At 55.7% G+C, this 4,549-nt stretch overlaps 1 protein-coding gene across 1 annotated transcript in view; it reads right to left on the minus strand.

Annotated features, from left to right (window-relative positions):
- ADAMTS10 (ADAM metallopeptidase with thrombospondin type 1 motif 10) overlaps window positions 1–4,549 on the minus strand; it is a 61,665-nt gene extending 57,116 nt beyond the window's left edge. The window contains exon 1 of the mRNA XM_042047411.1: window positions 4,508–4,549. The gene's annotated coding sequence lies outside the window, so the exon portion shown is untranslated. The remainder of the gene's footprint in view (window positions 1–4,507) is intronic.

Here is a 4,549-nt window from a genome sequence, read left to right on the forward strand (position 1 = left end):
GCTGGCTCCCGGCTCCATCCCGGCACGGCTGGCTCTCCTCTCCATCCCGGCAGCGCTGGCTCCGCAGCTGCCCTCCAGCAGTCCCGGTGCTTACACAACCCACCCCCGCCCGGCGCCGAGCCCCGGGATTGCACAAACACCCTCGTGTGCCAACACCGAGCTCTGCTCACCTGCAGAACCCCCCCGGCCCTCTCCAGGCGGGAGCTGCTCTGTGCTGGGAGTCCCAGCTGAGGCAGGAGCGTGGTTTATGTGGTTTGTGCAGCTGTCACAGCTCTCCCACGCCGAGCGTCGCACCTGCAGTTTGGCTCTTCATCAGCCAGGCTGTAGGACAGGGCCATACCCCAATCACAGAATGGTTTGGGTGAGAAGGGATCTTAAAGCTCATCCAGTGCCACCCCCTGCCATGGCAGGGACACCTCCCACTGTCCCAGAGTGCTCCAAGCCCCGTCCAGCCTGGCCTTGGGCACTGCCAGGGATCCAGGGGCAGCCCCAGCTGCTCTGGGCACCCTGTGCCAGGGCCTGCCCACCCTCACAGTCGACAAAGATGTGTCTGGTTATCAGGCTGGACGTGCTACAGGGGAGGGTAAAGTCTCCCACAGCCGCTGTCACCAGGTGCCGCACCTTGTGCCCCCACAGTCTCAGGCTGGAGTTGGAGAACTCCATTGAATTTCCCCAGAAAAGCCTCTGAGGTGACTCCAGCAGAGCTGTGAGAAGCACTGATGGACCTGCAGTGAGCCCAGGGCTCAGCAGCTCCTTCTGTCACTGTCCCAGCACAGACTCATCCAGCAGTGGCCCAGTCCTGGCCAGGGGGACGGATCCACAGCATGGCCCAGCTCCAGCTCCTTGGGCTGAGCTGGTCCTGCCAGGCTGAATCAAGGAATAAGTGAGGTTGGAAGGGACATGAGGGGGTCTCTGGTCCCATCCCACTCTCAGAACTGGGCTACCTTTGATGCTGGATCAGGACCACCCAGCCCAGGCTGTGCCATGGGGTCACAGGCATGGCTTGGAGGAAGTGCAGGGAGCTGTGGAGAGGGACCCTAAAGCAGCAAAGCCAATTTGGACCTCCCTGTCCTCCAGAACCAGTCAGAGAAGTGACATCGTGGTGACACAGAGAATGTTCCTTCCACAGCAGGACAAACCAAGAGTGATTTGGTGACAGCCAAGGGAACAGTCGGTGCAGGACCATGGGGTCACCCCCAGGCAGTGACCCTGGGGGTCCCCTTGGTGCAGGGCAGTGACCCTGACAGAGGCACCCACAGCCCCAGGACAGGTCACCCCAAGCCAGGGGAGCCCTGCAGGGACAGGGATGCCTCCTGTGGGATGAAGCCTTGCAGAACGCTTCGGCTGTGGAATCCCTCCAGCCCTGACAGACCTGCAGATCATGTCCAGGCTCTGGCTCCTTGGGAGCTCTGGGACTCTGCTGGGCAGAGTTTTTGGGCCCTTTTCCCCTCCCTGTAGGTTCTTTACTCAGGGAAACACAGATGGTGTGGCCCAGATGCAGCTCCTTCCTCTATGGCCAGGGAATGAAGAGTCCCTAACCCTGACAGGACTGCACTCATCCTTTGCACTTTCATTTTGGTCAAAAACCACTTCCCACCGAGGTCACAAATCCCACAGGAGGAGGCGAGGAGTTCACCTGCCAGTTTAGCTCAGTTGGGACCAACATTTAGGAGTGATTGAGTTCAAGAAGATTTGCAGGACTGCACAGGAATAGATTCATTTTAACTCATTTTTCCTTTTAAATTAAGCTACCATGGAAGAGTAGGAAACCCAATATCGGTAATGGGTGATAAACAGAAGTGTAAAGCTGTGCATATCCCAGCCTTGGAAGTGTCCAAGGCCAGGCTGGACAGGGCTTGGAGCAATCTGGGATAGTGGAAGGTGTCCCTGCCCATGGGAGAGGGGGAAACTGGATGAGCTGTAAGGTCCCTTCCAACCCAAACCATTCCATGAGAGACACTGAGCAGTCAGACATGGAATATCCCAAGCATTTCCCAGCCCGGGAGGATGCAGAAGGTGAGAGAGGAGCAGCAATGGTGCTGCTGGATGGAGACCCTGCACTTCACACGTGCGCTGATGTTGCTCCGCTGAAGTCGGACGGAGCTAAAATATTCCAGCAGTTTGCCAGTGGAGACTCCCCCAATCCTTCAGTCGGCTGCAGACTTCATTGAAGGCCCTCACAGTAACCAAGGTGGGAAAACTGGCTTGGATGGTGTCCCTTTAAACCTCCCTCAGTGCTGGAAAACAAGGCTGTATCCAGGCTGGTGCTTGTCCACGTGTCTCACTCCCCAGTCGCCGCATGAGATCCGACCTGCTCACAGATTCCCGGGAAATGTTTGTAACTCCTCGCCCTGCAAACATTTCCTGCAGTGGTGGGGTCAAGCGAAGACCTCTGTGCCTTGTGTGTCTTCAGCACATCTGAGCTGCCATCACCCAGCGATTGTTTCTGAAAACGTGACGAGTTTGGTCCCAATTCTGTTTGTTTCAAGCTCATTTTGTGTTAACTCAAGACCGAGGCAGGACAGGACGTGACAAACACATCCTGCGGTGCTCCTGGCTCAGAAGGAATTAATTGCTGGAAACTTGGCCAGAAAAGTGGGGTTTGGAGCCGGGGGTTTCAGATAAGCTGGAGATAAGGGTTTGCATGGGATCATCTCTGGGTGCATCCTGCGCTGAGGGCCTTTCATGCAGCTGCTCCTTTGGGAAGCGGAGCCCAGGCTGTCCCTGGACCAGGATTTCATGGAATGGTGAGAACAGCAGCTCCTCCCCAGCAGTCCCTGGGTGGCCTGAAGCCATGGGTGATAAGAGAGCCTCTCATGTTTCGGGTTTGAGGAGCAGACACTGTTTATGTTGAGCAGCAGCACCTTCCTCCCCTCGGGGCTCCTCTTCATCCCCTCCGCGGCTGCTCAGGCCCGGCTTATCGGGGCCTCCCTGTGCCAAAGGAAACAGCTCGGCCCCCCCAGCCTTATCCGGGCAGAGCTGATTTGCAGGAGATGACAGCACCTTTCCCATTCCACCCCAGGAGCAGCCGCTTGGGGAATGCAGCTGGAGCCGCCCCAAGAGGCGCCGGGAGGTTTTTGGGATGGCAGGAGGAGGAGGGGAGCAGAGGGTGCTGCCCTGGGGCGAAGCAGGAACAGCGGGAGGCTGAGGATGGAGCAACTGGAGCACTCAGCACGTTCCATATATGGAGAAACTTTGGGAACAACCTCCCAAGAACTGGAGGAAGCCTCACCGATGGAGGCATCTCGGAACAGTCCAGGCAAGGCTGTTCCCAACACAGGGAACATCCCGGCGCTGGGAATCACCTGGGCGTCCCACAGAGCATTTTGGGAGACCGGAGGGGAACAAAGACTTCCCAACCCCCTCCTGCCATGCCCAGCCGTGCCCTGCATCCCACCCTGGCACCGCTGGGCGCTGCTAAGGAGAGTAAGACCGAGCACGACCAGAACCAGAGCTCTGGTGGGGCCGAGCCGTGTCCAGCACCGGGGATATCGGCAGGGACTGGGGCAGGAACACAAACGCCCCCTGAGGTTTGCATCTTGACCACAAAACAAAGTCCCCAAAAATGGGCCTCGGTGTGCAATGTTACATTTTGCTGCAGAGGGTACCTGCCCCCGGCGCAGCTCCGCACTTCCCTCTTGGTTGATTCTTCCCCTCTGGCAGATATTTGCCAAGGTTATTTTATAAACTCCTCTCTATTTATAGCCCAGCTCCTTCAGCTCTAATGAGATAATCTTCTGGCATCTCACCATCACTAATATTTACTTTGATGTTTAAAATAACATCTTCTGAGGGATTGATTTATCTTTTTTAAAAAAAAAATAATTAAAAAAACACCTTTAAAACATAATCAAAGCAAAGAAAGAAATGAGCAGAGCAGTGGGGCCGAGCGCCTGGGGATGCACAAGGAGTCGGTGACACTGCAACTTTTTCAGGGCAGACTCTTTATAAATCCTCTGAGCACATCAGGAGGGAGAGAGGCATTGGCAGCTCCTGAAGATGGAGAGAGAGACAGGGAAAGAGGGAGAGAGAGCGCGGGCTGTGTTTATTCTCAGGAATGAAGGCAGCGAGGAACGCTTCATTCTGCAGCGGGGCTCGGAGCTGCTGCTCTCTGTAACTGAGAGCTTCGCCCCGGGCAGCCCAGCAGAGGAGATTTGGGGTTTAGAGCAGCAAACATTCGATCCCTGGGTTAATGCAATTAAAAAAGTGCAGCCGAGAGGGGCTGGGGGAGGCGGGGGAGCAGCGCACGAGATCCCGGCTCCTGCTGCCTGCAGCCACTTTGAAACACAAGCCTGCGTTTTTATGGAAACTCTGAATGTTGGGGAAGGGTGAACATGGTTTTCATTCTCATAAATGTTTTTCCAGCGTGCAAGGCTCTCCGGGCTCATTCTTTCTCCAGGGAGACGGTTCTGATTTCAAAGAACATTCGCGTTCCCTCCACCCCAGACCACCCCACTCCAACCTCAAAGAGTCTCCTCTGGAAAAATTATTTTAAAGAGCGTTTTACCTTTTCGAGTGCTTTCCCTTCTTTCTTCTTCTTTTTTTTTTT

This window comes from Corvus kubaryi, unplaced genomic scaffold (assembly GCF_017639235.1).
Source record: "Corvus kubaryi isolate FWS band 111438036 unplaced genomic scaffold, C.kubaryi_AGA036_p1.0 121, whole genome shotgun sequence".
In the NCBI taxonomy this organism is placed as follows: domain Eukaryota; kingdom Metazoa; phylum Chordata; class Aves; order Passeriformes; family Corvidae; genus Corvus; species Corvus kubaryi.